Genomic DNA, 20653 nt, shown 5'->3' on the forward strand with positions numbered 1-20653 from the left:
GTATAGGTAGCTAACAGTGGCTCCACATGAGGATGGTTTTTCATTTGAAAGACCAAGAACAGCAGGTCAGAATGCCTTGGCCTTTGACTGTTTTTATGAATTTGAAGTTTGCTGCTTTGGAATGCCAAAATTGTGTGCTTCTCTTCTTGGTAGGCCTCTGATTCTTTTCACCTTTTGCTGATAATTAATTATACTTGAGAAACTGCATTTTTACAATCTAAAAAGAAAATAATATATACCTCTGCATATATACAAGGGAACCCTGAACTGCACTCATGGGAAATAGTCAAAATAGTGCTTCAGCATCCTGCCATTCACAGGACCTTCATCCAAGTCAGTTTCGCTAAGACTTTTTAGGAAGTAAGTGTTGTTACCTTGCACTGCTTGGACAGCAAATGGTCCTCTCCATAAGGAATCAAATTTTCCATGCTTTCCTTTGTCTTCTCTTCTTGCATCCCACTTGAGGACTTTGTCACCAATGTTAAAATCTTCTGCCTTAGTTCTTCTATCAAAGGCCTTCTTTAATTTCTCTTGTAGAACTTGAACTCTGCTGAAAACTTGATCTCTAGTTTGTTGCAGACATATGATTTGATTTATCCTTCTTTGCATATCATTTGGTTCAGCTTGGCTTTCTTGAAGAAGCTTCATAACAGGTACTCCTAAGGATGAGGGGAACTTGGCCTCTAATCCATAAACCAACTCATATGGGCTGGTCCCAATTGATCTCTTGGTTGTTAGTCTATCTGCCCATAAGGCATTCACAAGCTTCTTGTGCCAATTCTTTTTGTTCTCTTCCAGTACTTTCTTTATAATGTTTACAAGGCTTTTGTTTGATGATTCAACAAGGCCATTTCCTTGAGGATAGTATGCAGTAGAATGGCCCAAAGTAATATGAAATTTGTGGCAGAAATTCACCATCTTTTTAGATCTAAAAGCAGCAGCATTGTCTGTGATTATTTTATCAGGACAACCAAATCTAGCCAATATGTTGTTCTCCAAGAACTGAATGATTATTGAATCATTTGCTTGTCTACATGGGGCGGCTTCAATCCACTTGGTGAAATAGTTTGTTGTTGTTAGAATCCATCTGTGCTGTCCTGAAGATGAGGGATGAATTTCCCCAATGAAATCCAAGCCCCATTGTTGAAAAGGTCTCTCTGTTGCAATAGGTCTTAAGGGAAGTGGTAGCAATTGCCTCTTTCCCTCAAACACTTGGCATTTGTGACATGAGGTTGTGAATTTCTTGACATCAGAGAACATGGTGGGCCAGTAATAACTGGCCCTCAGTATTTTGTCCACAGTGGACTTCCAGTACAAATGTCCACCACAGTCTCCTGCATGAAACTCTTGCATGATATTGTTAATTTCATGTTCAATTAAACAGTGCAGCAATATACCTTCATGGTTTTTCCAAAGCAAATTGCCATCCATCACACAAAATCTTGATGTTTTCATTTTTAAGAACCTACACTTAGTTTTGGACAGTCCTGGGGGAGCACTCAGGTTTTGTAAGACATAACAGATATCAGAGTACCAAGGAGATTGTTCAAAGGCTACATTGATCTTTGGAGTCGCCAGCTCCGGTTCACTGTCCAGCTGGTTAATGTCTAAGGCTTGAAAATTTGTTTCTGTCATTAGTTTGGCCAAGCCTTGCCCTTTTATTAGTTTTGTAGGTTTTATCTCAATGTCAAACTCCAAAATGTTGGCAATCCATTTTCCTCTTCTGCCCTCTAAATTTTCTTGGGTGAGAATGTCTTTGACAATAGGATTTGGCACATATGCTATAACATGGGAATAAAGGATATAAATCCTAAAGTATTTAATGGCTTTGACTAAAGCATAAGCTTGCTTTTCCATGATTTGATATTTTAAAGGTGCATCTCTGAGAGCTTTGCTAAAGAAAGCAATTGGCTTCTCATTTCCTTGGTCATCTTTTTGTAAAAGAACAACAACGATAGTATGCTGGGAGGCAAAAGAGAAAATGATAAATTCTCTGTCAAACTGAGGATTGGTCAACACTGGGGTTTGGGTAAGGGCCAATTTTATACTTTCAAATGCTTGATTGGCTTCAATAGTCCATTTTACTTTTGAATCTTTCTTTAGCATGTTATTTAATAATCTGATTAGTTCTGCTAAGTTTGGGATAAACCTTCTCAAGAAATTGATTTTTCCCAAGAATCCTTGCAACTCTTTGATATTTCTTGGGTGAGGCATTTGTAGGATAGCTTGTATCCTATCTGGGTCAATTCTAATGCCATATTTAGAAATGATGTGGCCCAATAGCTTGCCTTCTTCTAAACCAAATAGGGACTTCTTAGGATTCAAGGAGATTCCATATTTTCTGCATTTTAGGAAGATCTGTCTCAAATGTTTTATATGTTCTTGGTCTAATTTTGAGAAAGGTGTTAGGTCATCTAGGTAAATGACTAAAAAGTCATGAATCTCCTTTGAAAAAGCAATGTCCATTGCTCTTTGAAATGTTGCCCCTGCATTTTTCAATCCAAAAGGCATCTTTACATATTTGAAAGTTCCCCATGGGGTTGTAAATGTTGTTTTGTCCTGATCATTAGGGTGAACTAGGATTTGATTGAAGCCTGAAAATCCATCCAGTAATGAGATCCTTGAGGCCCCTACCACCCTTTGAAGAATGTGATTCATCTTGGGTAAGGGGTAGTTGTATTTTAAAGATACTTGGTTCAGATTCCTTAAGTCCACACACAGCCTAATTTCACCAGTCTTCTTTCTTGTAGGGACTAGGTTGGAGATCCATTCAGAGAATCTGATTGGTGCTATGATGCCTGCCTTGAACATTTTTTTTACCTCTTGCTCCATTGCTGGGAGAAGCATAGGATTGATTCTCCTCAGTTTTTGTTTAAAGGGTTTTTGATCAGGTTTGAGAGGGATAGTGTGTTGGATTACAGAGGTGTCATAGGACTTTAGGTCCTCATAGCTCCATGCAAAAACATCCTGGAACTTTTTAAAGAGGTCAATGTATTTTGGCTTTTGGTCAGGAGGTAAGGAAGCAGATAATTTAATTATCTTGGGTTTGTCAATTGTACCTATGTTACATTCTTCAATGGCTGCATTTAAGGGCTGCATTTTTGGTTTTCTGGGAATATTATTTGAATCAAAGATGTCCTATAGTGGAGTTAGGCATGTTGGTAGAAAATTGTCTTTCAGTTCTATGATTTCAGTTTCAGCATTGGCCAGTTCCTCACAATTGATTGATTGAATTTGCTGAATGCTGTCTTTGTTGAAAATAGTTGGATTTAGCATTTGTTTTGTTGTTCTAGGTGATATTGGGTGAGCAATCTGTTGAAACTGTATTTGTGATGGACTTGCTCCATCAAATATTTGTGTTTGACTTGCTGTCTCAAGTATTTGTGATTGACTTGCTGTCTCAAGTATTTGTGATTGACTTTCTGTCTCATTGTCAATATTTAGTCCTGCAAATTCTTGTTGCAGAGTTAAAAAATGGTTTATTTGCTTATCATCCTCAAATACTTGCCAATCATTAACATTATTTGGAATGGAGGGTCTGTGTTTTACCTCAGCTGTAAAACAATGATGGGGCTCAAAGGGCAACTTGCAGGTACTTGCAAAGGTGGCTAAACTATGAGCATGTAGATTGTGGGTTCTGGGAATTTTGGTAACTTGGAATTCAGAGAAAAAGTTTAGTACCTCAGCAACAGCAGACCTATAAGTCCTTAGTCTTTTGTCATTGGTGACAAAGTTTCCTTTTACTTTTTGGATAACTAAATCTGAATCACCCATGATTGAAACCCTGGCAGCTTGTAAGAATTTTACCAACTTGAGTCCTAGTAAAAGAGCTTCATATTCTGCCATATTATTAGTACATCTGAAATTCAATCTATAGGCTCTGCCTTCTGCATGACTATTTTCTTTATTGTGTACCCAAACTCCAGCTCCTGCCCCTAATTTGTTGACTGAGCCATCAAATTCAAGGAACCATAGAATATCTTGCTGGGAAGGAGATTTTATGATCTGTTCATGGGCTGGTAATGTGAGTAGCAGTTGTGGTTTTTTCTCTAGCTTGTCTTCTAGGACAGTCTCCTTGTTTGATTGGATGTTCTTGAAAACTAAGGCAGCAGCAACATCTAGTGTTTGATTGACTGTTGTTTCATGAGTGATACTACTTTCATTTGCATCTTCCTCTTGTATGAATATCTTGGTTTCAACCTCACCTTTTTGGGGAGTTATGGTGTCATTGAAGAGAATGTATGAGTCTATGTCTGAATGGACAGCATATATAGGAAAATTTTGAGGCTTTTCTTCACTGCTGACCATGTACTTCATTAGTGTTTCTCTGTACAGTCTTTTTGGTTGCCCAAACACAGAGATGGTGGCATACGACATGTCTAATTGCAGGGAACCTTGGAGTTTGGCTCCCCATGATCTTGATAACAGCATCCCATACTTAGGTGGGATATCAGCAACTACCACATCCATTAGGATTGTTTTGTTTGGGTATTGAACCAGAGACACACATAAGTCTTTTATGAGACCTAGACACTTGACTTGGCTGGAGTCAAAGGAAAACAAATCCTTATATGGTCTTGTTATGTCTAAATTCAATCTCTCCATGACTGCTTTTGGCATGAGATTGTGAGAGGCACCTGAGTCAAACATTGCATTATGTAATATTTTATCATGAATATGCAAACTGACATAGAAAGGCAGTACCCCTGTGACTACTGTTTTTCCATCTACTTCTGGGCCAAACAGGAGTTCTGGGGTGTCATCCAGCACATTGACATCATCTTTGTTGCTAGTGAGTTGAAGGGACCTTTTGATTTGCAGTTTATAGATGTCATGCTTGGCTAGTTCCAAGAGAGGAATTGCTATCTTTAGTTTGCCAATTTCTATTTCTAAGTCAAAGGGTTTTTCAGATTGGGCCTTGGGGTTGTAGGTGACAGTTCTTTCCTTGTTCATTACATCTTCTTCTTGATTTTTGTCTTGACTTTGAGACTTATCCTTTTTACTCATCTCTTGAGGAGTAACATTTAAATTAGGATGAGAAGATGAGGTAGCCACAGGCTGCTATCTTAAGGACAGTGGTTCAGTGATCTCTTCAACAATCACTTCTTCTGTAGGTGAATTTATTTTGTCATTAGGTTCGGTGACTATAACTCTTTCAGGCTACTGATTATCATTTTTCTTTTCAGGCTGGCTGACATTCACAGTTCTGCTCCTTAGCTTGTATTGTTTATGGACTTCATAAACAACAGTGTCATAGCCTTGTTTAAAGTCAAAGGATTCCCCTGATTTAGTTTGGAACAGTTTGACTTCCTCATTCTCATGATCTTCTTGTGTTAAGAAAACTTGACTTTCACCATCTAGGCCTATTAAATTAATCTCCATATCTTCATTGGGCTCTGCTGATGTGGAAGCTTCTGCATAATTTTCTTGGAAAGGGGGTCTTATGTCTTGATCAGCACTGGTTTTGCCAATACCTGGGTTTTGAGTTCTCCTAAAATTTGGATTCCTAGGAGGGTTGTTTTGTGGTGCTTCCCATGATGATTTTCGTTCAACCGATTCCACTCTATCACCTAATCTTTTCATTCCATTAAGTATGGCATCAAGCTTTGATCAAAGGCAGAGGGTTCCTCTTTGAAAACAGTCCTCTTTTCCAACCTTGCCCTGTTTCTTTTGGCAATTTGGTTGGCTTCCACTGTGACAGCAACCCTTTGGGCCTCTTCAAGGGATTGAGAGTCTCTTTCCTTCAACTGATAGGCCATGTCAGGGTCGAAACCATCAGGGAATTTGTACAAGGCTAAATCAGGAGGAGGCCTTAAATTTTGTGGAATTGAGTTATATACATTGTTAAATCTTGCACAATACTCCAAAACAGTCTCCTGGGGACCTCTTTTGATGGTGTGATATTCCCCAAGTATGTGCAGAGGATCTTTCTTCTTCTCCCATCTACTAGTAAAGGCTTGATATAGTTCAGCAGGAGTTGTAATGGAGTTTGCATTCAAGGATCTAAACCAAGTTCTTAAATCCCCAGTTAGGCTTTGAACAAACATCCTCATTCTGACACTGTCATCATCTATTTCGTAGGTCTCAAAATGGTCTTGCATCCTCTTGGCATGCTGGGCAGCTGTCAGAGGGCCATTGGAGTCAAAGTATGAAATTTTGGTTTGGTAATCTTGGGGTAGAGCTGCAGCATTAGCTGGTATCTGCAAGGGTGCATATCTGTTAGCCATATTTACAGGATTTAGAGGATTAACAGGGGCAGCTGGGATAATAGGAACAGTGGGTATCACAGGGGTAACAAGTAGGGGTGAACCTAAAGTGTTGTTTAAGGGGATATGTGCAGTGGATGAAGATGTAAGAGGAGGACTTTGAGATGTGGAAGGAGAACTAGGGGAACTAGGGGTAGACCAGAAAAGGACCTTGCATGGGGTAGATATAAGGCTAGGATGATCTGAATCTGAGGTTAATTCAGCAGGCTGTTCCTGCTTTTGCTGCCTCCTAATGTTTCTTTGGATGGTATTTGGATTATTAACAATGATAGGTGGATTAGGGTCAGGATTTTCCCTAGTATGCCGTGGATTTTTCTTAGGAGCCAGCTTCTAACTGTTTTTTAGGATTTTGTAGAAAATTTTTATATCTGCAAGGACTGGATGAAGATTTTGGAATGGCTATATATTCTAAGAGCTAAGATGAAGATTCCCTAAACAAGCTCCTCCCTAAAGCTGTTAATGTGATACAGAAACAGATTAAAGGCCTCTTGGCTGGTTTCAGGCTTGATAGTAGCAAGGAAAATATATGGTAATTAAAAAATCTCAAGCACTCCCCAGTGGAGTTGCCATTTATGTTAACACCCAAGTTGTTCCCTATGACTCCCAAGGGAATACGGCCGGGGTAACCACTAACCAATCTTTGGATCACAATTTCTAGCCAAACTGTAATCAGAGAGGGCTCTCTCTTTATGATTTGTCTCTGTTATGATGGTGTTTTAGGCTAGCTATTATGCTCAGGTTTTGGTTTATGTTTGGTTGAAGGATTTCTTTCAGGTCTTAAGATGTAGTGTTTAGAGAGTGAAAAATCATTGGGCAATGGAGTCTGGAGTTGAGAAATGATTTGATATGCAGGATTGGTGGTGTTCAAACTGCAGGGCCTATTGTGTATCTTAGACAAACAAATTTAGCTTAAATGGTGATGTATGTCAACCAACAGAAAGCAACTAAGAATTTTCTATTAAGCCGGTGAGGTGAAAGTGTAACACACTGCACAGGAGCAAAACTTGAATTCTTGTGACAAAGGTCACTGTGAAAGATGTACTCTGTAAGTGCAGCAATTAAGAATTACACTTATCAAGATTGCATCTGAAGAAGACATTCATTAACAACACAGATTGAACTCAGGGTATTCACTGAATAAATCCTGAAAGTTATTCTTTTTCCCTGTTGCTAAATATTTAAAGTTAGATAACATAAGAATTTTAACAAATAAAACACATAACAGAGAGAGTTACAGAGACTTATTGTATGGTGAAATACACAGGAATCCAGCAGTTTCCAACAAACACCAATACGCATTCAACACTTCAGAAATCCGAGAAATTCCATCACTTTCTTTATTAACTTATGAAAGGATTACGGCATAAGAACTTCTTCAGGAGAAATCAACAACAACCCTTGCAAGCTCATGAAAAGGGGACTTTATAGGAATGCTTATACAAAATATCTCAGGCATTGAGTCATCTGAAAGAGAAAATATCTTCATAAATTTGCACAGAAAGTAGAAAAGAAGTTATTACAACTTTGAATGCAGCATAAATTCTCTTTATGTCTGTCAGAGGATAATTTGACCTTTGGAGGTCATTGAGTCGGTTCAGACGCTTTGCTTTAACGCTGAATAATGTGTCTTTATTTTTTGCTGCGCTGCATTTTCTCGGCCCTGCCACCTGTGGTTTTCCTATTCTTGTTGTGTTGGCCAAAATCTCTGCTGAGTTGGCTCAGCTTTAATCTTTGATGCATGCTGATTTTGTTTAAACTGTGCTTTGCATGACAACTGATATTTTTAAAAAACAAAATTTGGTGAGTGGCTCCCTGTCTATAAAATTTTCTGTATTGCATTTTTCCACCAGTCTTGCGTAGGGAGTTGATGCCTGAGGATTGCATCTATTGTCTCCTCTGCTTCTGTATATTTATAAAAATTGGGAGCCACCCCAAACAGGTGATTGATCTCATTCATTATAAAAAATAGATTCTCTACTCTGTTATAGAGAGTCTGTCCTGTGGCTGGCTCTGTTTCCTCTGAGGTGCTGGGCTTCTCATTGATCTGACTAGTGGCAAATGTGTTGACCCTTTTGGCATACTGGTCATGTGTGAACAATCTCCCTGTGCTGTTCAGTAAGCTAGGGAGCCCTCTGTTTTCTAACACCTGAAACTTTTCCAAAAACCTGTTCACCTCAGTCTGCATATCCTGGGTTCTTCTTTCCAATGTCTGCACTAAGTTTCTCAGTGTGAGAACCCTTTTGACCATTTGGATAGTCTCAGTTCTGTTTGTAATTCCCATGGTAGCTAACTGAGAACTTGTTTTATGGTTAAGTACGTTGATCATTCTGGTGGCCACTTCAGGCATATTGCTCAATAAAGCTCTTGATCTGTGAACCTCCTTCTGTGCCTTTGGGATGAGCTCTAATTGCTCATGGATTGTCTCAATATATTGCCATTTCTCATTGATAGATTGACCAATGTTAGCCCACAGCACTATTTTAAGCTCAGCCACCACCTTATCTAACTTGAGCTCATTCTCTAGCTCTTTTATTCTGCTTTTGAGGGCTTTCACCTCCCTGTCCTTCTCTGCCACAGTTTGTTTGGATTTATCATACCTATCATTGACTTTGGCTAACTTTTCCCTGGTCTCATTTAACTCTGTCATTTGAGCTTCCAGGATTTGGATTTCATTCTTCAGCTTTTGCATATCTAGGCTTTGGGCCTGCTCTGTAGTTGTTGGCGCTGCTGGAGTAGATGTTGCTGTCTGTTCAGTCTGTTGAGGAGGAGGAGCAGTGATAGGAGCAGTTTCCTCGAGATTGATGATCTGAGGAGGAGGCTGAGAGGTCTAACCCTCTTCTCTTTGTTTCAATGCTTCTTGCAGGGCCGCTTGTGTAGCCTCAGATTCTCCCAATTTCTCTTGTGCCTGAACAAGCTGTTTATAAATGGAAATCAACAAGGCTGTGGTATCCTGCTCATGCCTTTGTTGGGCTACCTCATCTGTCTGAGGGTGAATGGTAGCTGGGAGTTTGATTTTCTTCCTCAAGGCAGCCATGTCAGCATCCCTCAACTTCAAGATTTCCTGTATTCCTGTAATATCTTTGGGATCATGCCTAATTTCAATGATTATGTCTTCCAAGGACCTTATTCTGTTGTCCTTCGCCTGGGATGATGCCCTCTCCAATTCCAGCTGAGAGGCTGTGGCATTAAGGCTGCTCTCTAGCTTGTAATTTTCTAATGTTTTGTCTGCCAAGGAGGCATACACCATCTCACCAGTCTGTTTGTGCAGTTCAATTTTATCCATTGGGTGTATGTCTTTGGCCAGGACCTCCAGGTTGGTCCTGAGGTAATCTGAGGCAGATTGGGGATGCAGTGCTGTGGGCATAAAATGACTCATGATCATTTTTCCTTCACTTACATCAAAGGCAGACATGAGTCTTTGCTGATTGGTGGGAGCCATGTTTAACAGATGATTGTACAGCTGTATCTTGATAGGATCACTCCTCCTTTTGATGTCTATAAATTGCTGTTTGATACTGAGTCCACCTTCTTTCTGCTGGCCGGAGGAGCTGACTTCTCCTCCCATTGTTCTCTCTTGTTCCTGCTGGAAGGAACTGGCTGAGGTTTCTCTGCTGGGTGGGCCCATGCCCAATGCTTGTATTATTGCTATGTCATCCTCCGAAAAGTCATTCAATCTTTGTCTTTTCTCTCCCTGGTTGATAGATGAAGTCAGAGGAGTTTCTCTATCCCTTTTTCTGCTTAAGTCCTCCTTCTGTGGAGTTTGGAGGACCGAGGCGTCAGTGGTGACTTCTGGCCTAGGAGGCACTATGTTCTGAGCCTCTTGCTCAGTGGAAGTTGGAGTATCAACTACTCTTTCCTGCTGTAAGGGATGCTGTCTGTCATGTTTCCCTTCTTCTTGTTGCTGTTGTTGCTCTGCCTGCTGCTGCCTTTCTTTATCTGTCTGCTCTTGAGTCACTGGAGGTGACTGCTCCTTCTCTTGATGTGGTTGCTCTGTCTCCATTTCCTTTTCTTTGCCTTTGCTGGATATATTTTCGGTGGCCTTGGTAGTTTGATGTTCGGCAGTTGAGGAGGATGCAGCTACTCCCACTTGTGTGCTTGGAAGTGTGAATATCTGTGAACAAATTTCAAGGTCAGTCATCTTCCTTAGATTCCTTAGTGCCCTCTGGTTTAACTCTTCTTGTGACATGGTCTCTTCTAAGGTCCCTCTCCTCCATTTGTCTTGGTTTGCATATTTTTCAATGTGAGGGATACTATGGTGATCATAGGCAGACAACTTATATTTGAGCCTCCTCATAGTTATGAAATGATTAGGGTCATAGGGTGCCCATAGGAAACTGGTTTGCAGGCCAAGGGACTCAAGCATTCTATCTACTTCCCTCCATCCTTGCTCCCTCTCGTTATAGATAAAATGGCCAAGTTGGCTTTTCACCTTCAACTGTGCTTTTTTGCCTTTTCCTGAAAAGTGAAGCACATCAACTCTGCCAAATTGCCTAAAGTACTCTAGGGAAAATAGCCTCATAGGCACATACTTAGGTAATCTGAATGGAGGTAAATCACACCCATATATCCTGATGACAGTGTGGTTTTGGTAGAAGTACCAATCCCCAATGCTGTAAGCTTTGGATAGCTGAAGAATTCTTTGCATGTCATCAGTGAGTCTCGGAGGAGGTGAGCTCATCATCATTGCCATAGCTGGATGGATGAACAGATCTATGAATTCACAGTAAGTATATGGAGACTCAGGTGTAGTGTGGAAGACAGAGGACCAATAGACCACTGATCTGGGATTGCCTTGGGCATCCACTCTTTTGATTGAAAAATGAAATTTCTCATGTTGATGGTACAAGATCAAATGGTAAATGTAGGAGGCGTATCTGAACATCCTATCTCTCCTCAAATTCATCAATTGCTCATGAATCTTGTCCGATATGTAGGTGGCATAGTCATAGCAGATTGGTGACTTGACAGGAGCAAACATAAGCATCATTACCAGCACAATTGCATCAATATGCTCAATTGAACTATATCCCAAGATGGGACAAATCATATCTGCAAGGTCTCTGCCCAGCTCATTGAGATATACATGACCAATTGGAGGGTACATCACAATGTCAGAGTTAATGTATAACTGATTAAGTTTGATAATTTGAGCATCTGTCAGTTTAGCCCCTTGTTTTATCAGGTTCACTAGTGACAAAGGGACCAACTTCTTCTGAGGGTTGAAGCAAAGCATGTCTCTGATAGCTTGAGGGGTAACATAGAAAAGTACTGAACCAGATGGGTCAACAACAGCCCTCTGAGAAGCATCATAATGTTCAGCACACAGGTGGATTAGTTCAGGGAACTGGTTGACCTGAGGGAGCTTGAAAATAGGGAGGAAAGAGTCCCATATGCCCAATATATCTGTCCCATTTTCATGCTTGGCTTTCAACTCATTCAACAGATGAATGTGGAATTTGCTGCTCATAAACATTTCTTCTGTAATTTGGTAATCCATATCTGCCAAGGCTTGCCATTTCAAGTTCCTTTGAGGGGCATTCAGAGGCTGAACATTTAGTACTACAGGTGTCTCCATTGCAAAAGAGGATTTTGAATTGAGTGCAAAGTGATTTTAATTGAGCAGGACAGTACAAAGGAATGTTTCTTTACCAGGGAGGTGGATTTATCAGGAACAGAGAGTAGTTCTAGTAAATAGCAATTGAAATACTATTTGCAGTGCAAAATAGGACAAATGTTTGGCCTCACTCTGTCTCTCTCAGTAGTTAAATTCGGTTTGAATGAGTCTGTCGCGATTGCGCAGACAGAGCTTGGTTTTTCAATGAAAATGCAGGCAAACAAGGCTCGGCTAGTATTGTTCGAGTTCACAACTGTCAAAGGGGCAGGTGCAAGGATTTCTGCCGGTGAATTCAAGAGTTTTTTCTGTTATAAGCTCTTTTGAGGGAAATAACAGACAAAGCAGGTACGTGAAGGATTTACAGTGGAGAATACCTGGTAAAGAGTAAGCAATGGTCGCGGATGACTGTGGAATGGCGCGCCGCCGGTCTCCTGGTCAGGTTCTGCAGGTTGGTGGACTTTGGACGTGAAAATCGCATGCAGGCGCAACAAAGTCTTTTGTAAGAAAATGGGAAAAAACACGAAATTTCACCATAATATTGGTTTTTTGGACTTTTGGCGCGTTTTTCTGCTGACGTCAGCATGATGTCATAGGTGGGGTCAAGGCCGGCTGACGTCATAAGTGAGGTGGTGGGCTCTGACTGGTCCACGGGGATGGTGAAGTGGCAGGACAGGTCGGCAGACGGTCGGGCGCAACGGTTGACGTGACGGCATGGTGGCAGTGACGTGGGATGATGTGGAGGTGACGTAGTATAGGCGGAATAACCGAAACCGGAAACAGCCAACGGTTTCATATCGCACCGCTCATGGTACGGGGGGGGAATATGTCAGGCGTACCTCCGACGAGTTGTGGCGGGGACGCGTGGCTGCTGAGTGACGTAACCCTTTTACGGACATCGGAAGATATCCGTCGGATGTGAGACCCGCTCCGATATCAACGATGACCGTCTGATCTGGAGGGCCCGATCCAACGGCTGTCGGGGTAGTGATGTGATCAGCAGATATGGCGGGTAAACAGCGGACGTTGGAGCCGCCCTGATGTGATAAGAGTGGTTGGATGTTCAAGCTCCGATCAGACGGCTGTCGGGGTCAACAAAACGATCGGTCAATATGGAAGGGGGGAGGGTTGAGTTAATGTATATCGGGGTATGCGCTTTGGCAAAAAACATTAGATTATGGGTTTTTTGTGAATAATTTGCAAAAATGCACCCGGCCTTCAGACTTTGGATAAATGAAAAAAAAGGTGGGTTTTGATGCATTACTTGGCAATTTGTAGCGGGTAAGGGTAGAACAAGGTTTTTACAAAGTTTATGCGCAAATGGGTGGTAATGAGTTAAAAAATGGATTTGGAAAGGGGGAAGAGGGTTTGGCTTAGGTTTATCAAGATGACCAGGTGTCATTTGATCCCTGACGTAGGACTTATTGGCTATAATGCCAAGGGGAGGGGTATTTATACAAAATTTGGGGTTTATACACCATGGTGTTTAATATTAGTAGGGGAAAGGTGATATAGGGGATTTATATAGTAAAGTTAGAGTTAATATGGATGGGGGGGTGAATGAAGGGAGAAACACTAAGTTTGTTTGTGAAACACTTGGCTTAAAGAGTAGATCAAAATGAAAAGATTTTTACACAAGAAATGTGGCTTTTGAATGAGAAAGAACCACCATGAAACCATAATCTTCTTCCATGAATCTCAGCTGATGAGGGGATGTTAGTAGTGAAAATGGAAAGGGGATGAAAGGAGGTTAGTCATGCTTCCTGCTACAACTTGATGAAGAAGAACACCTTGTCAATTGATTTAACTTTGCTTTGGTAAACACAGTTAACACACCTGCAATGGTAAAGATAACCTTTCTGCAACCCGAACTACTTACCCAGCTACTTGCCTAGCATTTTTTATTTCTTCTTGGAGGGTGCACTCGGACTTGCAGACCCTTACTTGCCTTTTGTTTCTTTGGCTTTTCTCTTGTTTTCTATCTACTTCTACCCTTATTTCTTCCAAGGTCCCAGATTAAGCTGTTGGGAGCCTTTTTTCTCTACCTGAACTACTTGTCTGCCAAGATTAAACAGTTTGGACAGACTCCTTTCTCTATTCTATAACTGAAAAATTTAAAACATGACATGGTCCAGATTAGACTATTGGACCATTCATCAAAATTTTAAGTACATACCAAGCTATAAGCACAGATTGGATTCTCTAGGAAATATGTGATCTTTGAATCATCAAAGCAGAGCATATTTGGACCTTTCATAGTCAATCATGAAATATGAAACCTATTGGTATAGGTAGCTAACAGTGTCAAAGCGTCTAAAATTCATTTAATTCGGAAACATACTTCCCCTTTATTTTTAGTTGATCAAGTAATCCGCAATTGTGGAAGAAATTCAATTGAAACCCCGTCGTTCGCAGAGGCTTATGAGTCAACCGTCTTTGTCTCCAGAATCGAAGCTAGTACGGACAAAGCGAACTCGTTTAATCGGTTCCAAATCTCCTATTAAAGTTAGAACAAGTGTTCCAACAACATCAGAGACTCCGGTTACTCCAAACATTTCTGGTATCCCTGCCTCTACAGAAGAAGTTTAGCAGCCACAGAAGGACAGTAGTACTGATCCTAGTCTGAGGGTAAACACTTGTGTTAACGAACCAGTTCCATTTACAACCGGTTCAGAGAGTCTTGCTCCTCAAACATCTGTCCCTGCCGATTCCATACCTTATTCGGCACTAGAAATATTCTACGGACCTGACGGTCTACCCCTTACACCTGGTCTGATTACCATAGAAGAGATTATGAAAGATCCTCCATTTGGTACTCCATCGAAATTTGGAGTCGGGATCACTCTGTATCCTTCTTCATCAGAAGTTAGTCTACCACCAGCGAAAGCTCCTGTAGAATCGCTAGGTAATCTTTTGGATAGACTAGAAATGTCTGAACAACCGTTAACATCTAGGACTATGTCGTCTGACACAGCGATGACAGAACTCCCTACTATCCCTCCAACGATGTTCACCGGTATACCATCTGTCCCAACTAGCTCTCAATCGCTAGTAGGAGCCCACTCAGGGGCCATTTCGACGGTATGGACTGTTCATGTTTGTTCATCCGGAATAATATTTGGAAACTCTTATGTTGAGTCTCAACAAATTGATCCATTTGGAGGTCAATTTGGGTAGTACGGCCCTCAAGGGAAAACCATCCCCTTGAGTTCTGGATTATCACCATATGGGGGGCAGTATGCGCTTTCATTATCCCCTTCGGGAGGACAACCATACGGGAGTTCACAACAAAATTTGGGTTATGCTGGAATTACTTCAAGCAGTTGGGTACCGATACTATCTCAACAACCAAGAGTTGTATATTCGATGCAAAAATGCTTACCTATGTCAAATATACCAACTACGCCAGCTATTGTGATGGTGTCGCAAGTTCAAGGGCTCCCTGTTGTATGCCAACCTCAGGTTTCTCAGGTTGTAATGCAACAGCTCCTTGACCCTGCGACTCAACCACAATCGCCGACTGGTGGAATGACACAGGTTCAGACGGGTACAATTACCCCTCATCTTGGTCAAACAGTTAGTATCGGGCAACAACACATGGCTTCACAACCATGGCTAGTACAATACCAACAACTGCAATTCCAACAAGTATACCAAGGTTCTGAGCAACAAATCTTTGCAAATAGTGGGCATCCGTATATTCAAAACGGTCAAAATCAACCATTTTACAATGGTAAAGCCCACCAACCTTACCAAAGTTACCAGCATCAAATGCATTATGCCGGTATGCAAAGACCAACTGCTCAGGCAATCCCATCTTATCCTAGGTATGCTTCACCTAACCTGAATCAGCAGTTACCCTTCGTGGAAACTTTAGAGTTACCTGATTTAAATCGGTTAACAAACGATCCAATCGCTTATGCCCCTTGGTGGCCAATGATTCCGCATAAACTTGCATCAAATATTCCTAAATTTAATGGAAATCCGGGTGAAGATCTGTCGAATCATGTGATGACCTTTCATCTGTGGGGCTCATCAAACACCCTAAATGATGATTCGATTAGGCTTCACCCTTTTTAGAGGACGTTAACTGGTCCGGCAGAAAAATGGTACATCGAATTGCCCAGAGCTTCATTCGACAACTTCAGTACCCTAGCCACAACCTTTTTAACCCATTTTCAATTACCGATAAGGTACGAAACGGGAACGGAGCTTCTTACCAACTTCAAACAAATGACGGCCACTCACATATCGGATCATATACATGAGTGGCGACGTCGTCGTAGAATGGTGAAAACGTATGTTCCTGCTCATCTTTTAGCTGAATGGTTTATTAAGTCATTACTACCTTCCATCACGAAAGATGTGGCAAAAGGGGGAGTCATCACAGAAGAGCAAATTATCGCTCGTGCGCAATATTTGGACTTGATTTACACTCAGTCTGGCACGCTCTACGATAAAATACTTGACGCCCCTAGACCGGAATTCTCAGTTCCTCCTCCTCCTAAATCAAACAATGACTCTCATGCAGGCGATGGCGTGATTTGCGCAACAGACACAAAATCGACAAAGGCTACATCCAAAAAGGCCCGTAAGATTTCAGGACAAAATTCAAAAGATAAACTTCTTGCCTCGGAAGTAAATGTCGTATCAATAGATAAAGGCAAAGAAACCAAGCAACCAGGGGGTAAGAAGAAAGGCAAAGGGAAGAAGAAGAAATAGGAGGAATCATCTCCTGAAAAATCTTTTGCAAACCCTCCTGGAAATAGGAAACTAAAATATCCATGCATGATATGCGATGAGGATCATCAGACACTAGATTGTCCACACAGAGCTGAGCTTAAAAAATTCTTCAAGAATTCAAAAACCTCCGCAGTGTTAACTGATCCGTTTCCAAATCCAGGAACAAATCTGGTTGATAGTGGAAATGCTTCCCCATCTCATGTGCTAATGTTGTCAGTTTCAAAACAGCAAAATGATGCTTTGATATCGACAAGGAACAAAGATTATGGGAATCCACAGCTGTCGAACAACAAGGATAATGATCAACCTAGTAGTTCGACAACAACTTCGACAGAAGTTGCACCGCCCATCATTCCTGAACTGACAATAAAACCGCCAAAGGGAGTAGTACACAAATCGACATTTAATCCTCGTGCTAGAGTAGCACAACATTATAATATAGTGGAAGATTTTGCCCAATCGCCATCCACTATGTCGACTCTTGAAGTACTACAAAATTGCCCATCCCAAAAGCAGGCTTTATTATCAGCCGTTGGTGGGATAGACCCAAAGGATTCCAATCTTGTATCCTTCGATCATAAAGGATACGATCCTCAATTACGAGCTCAACTAGCTTTCCTTGTTCAAGTGAAAACCCTCAACAAAACTGTTCATCGAACAATTATCGATGAGGGGGCATCTACATGTATTATGTCGATGAGTTGCTGGAAAACTTTAGGATCTCCAACCTTGTCGCGATCTTCGACGACATTAAAAGCATTTGATGGACGAACATATACCCCATATGGTATTCTAAGTAACTTGAAGGTTGAACTAGGAGGGAAAATAGTAGAAATAGATGTTGAAGTAATAGACAGAAATCTCAATTACAACATCCTACTGGGAAGACCATGGATATATGCTATGGCTGCTATTGTGTCGACCTATTTTAGGAAGATTTCATTTCCCTTTCAAGGAGGAATTACAATCTTCGATCAACAAAACTCCCTCCCCAATGGTTCTCAAGTTACGGGAAGCATTCCTATGATCCATGGAAGCCCCCATTCACTTCAAAATATCGGAGTAGGCCTACTAAAAGACCCTGTATTAATGGGAACTTTTGCCCTTCCACCTCCAATCAATTTGGCGGAAGTAGCGTCAATATGAACCTGCAACATGATGTCTTATAAAAAGATCTCAGAAAACGATATCGACATGGATCATGCGATGGTTTTTCCTCCAAGCCCAACATAAATATTGTAGCAATCAATGTTCCTAGCCTGGGAGGTAAACCCAAATCAACGCTCATCGAGTGTTTGGATAGGTAGGTCTAAGGAATATGGCACCCCTTCAGATCCTTGGTCGAGAGTGCATGACACCGACGAAGGAATTCTTCAATCAATGGTAATTGAAGGGACACCATGGGATGATTACCACCATCGTTCCCTTCTTCCGGATTGTGAAGAAAATACTCCTGATGACCTTTATCATCCTTTAGTTTTTGATTTTCTATCAAATACTGTAAACATGGTGGATTCCGAGTGAAACTTGTCCAACATTGAAGAGACTATCTCCATAAATATCTCGACCAAAACAGATGTTGTAGAGAATATTTATGTTGGAAAATGTTGTTCTCCTTCAGAACTGGAAATATATAATGCTCTTTTTCGTGAATTCAGAGATGTCTTTGCTTGGTCATATAGTGAAATGCTAGGCATTGACTCGAGTATCGTTGAACACGAAATTAAGATGTATCCAGATGTCAAACCAGTGCGACAACAGCTACGGCAGGTGCACCCCAAGAAAGCTGCTGCCATTAAGGCAGAAGTTGAAAAACTTCTCCATGCTAGTTTCATTTACCCGGTTCCTCTAACCGATTGGGTATCGATTATTGTCCCTGTTATGAAAAAACAAGGAACAATTAGAGTGTGCGTCGATTATAGGGATGTAAATCAAGCTTGTCCAAAAGACAACTACCCTACACCCTTCATCGACTAGATAATTGATGAATGCGCCGGATGTGAAATATTTTCATTTATGGATGGATTCTTCGGGTATAATCAAATAAATATCCACACACAGAACTAGTCAAAGACTACATTTATTTGTCCGTGGGGCACATTCGCATATCGAAAATTACCCTTTGGTTTAAAGAACGCAGGGGCAACATCTCAGAGGGTAATGAATTATGCCTTCCATGACATAAAAAAAATCATTCAACCATACCTTGATGACCTTTCATCTCATTCGTGAAAGCAGACTGATCATCCGCAGCATTTAAGAGTGATATTTCTACGTTGCTGACACTACAAGATATGACTCAATCCACACAAATGTGTATTTTGTGTCAGTTCTGGTCATTTACTTGGCTTTGTAGTCTCAAAGGACGGGATTCATCTTGACCCATGTAAGGTTTAGGCAATCATAAATTTGCCTCCACCTTCAAATTTGCTTCAGATTCATAAACTCCAAGGGAAAGCAAACTTTCTAAGGAGGTTCATTCCAAATTACGCCGAACTTGCTAAAGGTTATATGCATCTTTTGAAAAAGGAAGTACCCTTTGTCTGGGATCAGGTTGCGCAAGCTTCCTTTTATGCTTTAAAAGAATGCCTAATGAAAGCATCATTAATGTACGCTCCTGATTATCAAAAAGATTTTAAACTGTATCTGGCCGCAACGCATACGACCATCGCAATGGCTTTAGTTCAAATAGACGACGGAATCGAACATCCTATATATTATTTAAGTAAGAACTTAAATGATACAGAAAGCAAATATTCTTATGTTGAGAAGCTAGCACTCGCAGCTGTTCAAGCGATACAGAGATTTCGACACTATGTCCTCTTTCGAAAAACTACCATTCTGTCAGATTGCAACCCCATGACTTATATATTGTCGCAACAGTTGCTGGGGGGAAAATATTCAAAATGGATAGCAATCCTACAAGAGTTTGATCTGGAATTTGTAAAATCCAAGTCAAATAAAGCTCTGGTTTTCGCAGAACTATTATGCGATCGCCCATCGTCGTCCAACGATGAAACGTCTGAAGAAACGATCGTGGATGAAAGTTTGTTTCTGATATCTTCGAGCAATCAGTGGTATGGGGATATAATCATTTATCTCCAAACCCAAAAATATAGGCCAAATACCTCTCGCTCCAAACAAAAACGTATTCGATACCAAGCAAAAGACTACAGGATCGTCGGTGATACACTTTACCGTCATGGTATCGATACAGTTCTGAGAAGGTGCCTCACGCATGAGGAGGCCGAAAAAGTCCTGAATGATTGCCATTTAGGAGCGTGTGGGGGGCATCAATCCGGTTATGCTACAACACAAAAAATCTTACGAGCAGGATATTTTTGGCCAACAATGTTTAAAGATTGCATAAATGCAGTCAGAAGTTGCCATGCTTGTCAAATTTTCGATAGCAAAACCAGAAGACAACCCGCACCTCTGCAGCCAATAGTTGTTGTCGGGCCATTCGCCAAATGGGGCATCGATTTCATGACATGTAACCCCACCTCGACCGGGGGGCATGGGTATATCACAGTCGCAGTTGACTATTTTACCAAATGGGCCAAGGCGATGCCTACATTAGATAATACTGGTGAAACAACTTCCCTCTTATTTTTCAATCATGTAGTCGCTAGATTCGGCGTCCCACAAGCTATAGTCACAGCTCATGGATCACATTTTCGCAATCACATGATGGTCGAATTAGCTGCCAAACTAGGGTTGTCTCACGACAGCTCTACTCCATATTACCCACAAGCTAACTGACAAGTTGAAGCAATCAACAAGGTCCTGAAGCACATGCTGCAAAGGATGATTGGAGTTCACAAAAGAAGGTGGCACCTAATCCTGTACTCAGCCTTGTGGGCTTACCGAACATCTATAAGGAATGCAACCGGGTTTACACCTTTCCAACTGGTATATGGCCTAGAATCAGTCTTACCAATCTAGTGAGAAATCTTGTCCCTCAAACTCGCAATTGATCTCCTCCCCAGAACTTCAGAAGAAGAAGCTCGTTCCTTGGAACTAATCCAATTGG

This window comes from Pinus tabuliformis, chromosome 3_1, assembly GCF_031772625.1.
Source record: "Pinus tabuliformis cultivar Carrire ecotype Pingquan chromosome 3_1, CPIR1, whole genome shotgun sequence".
Classification (NCBI taxonomy): domain Eukaryota; kingdom Viridiplantae; phylum Streptophyta; class Pinopsida; order Pinales; family Pinaceae; genus Pinus; species Pinus tabuliformis.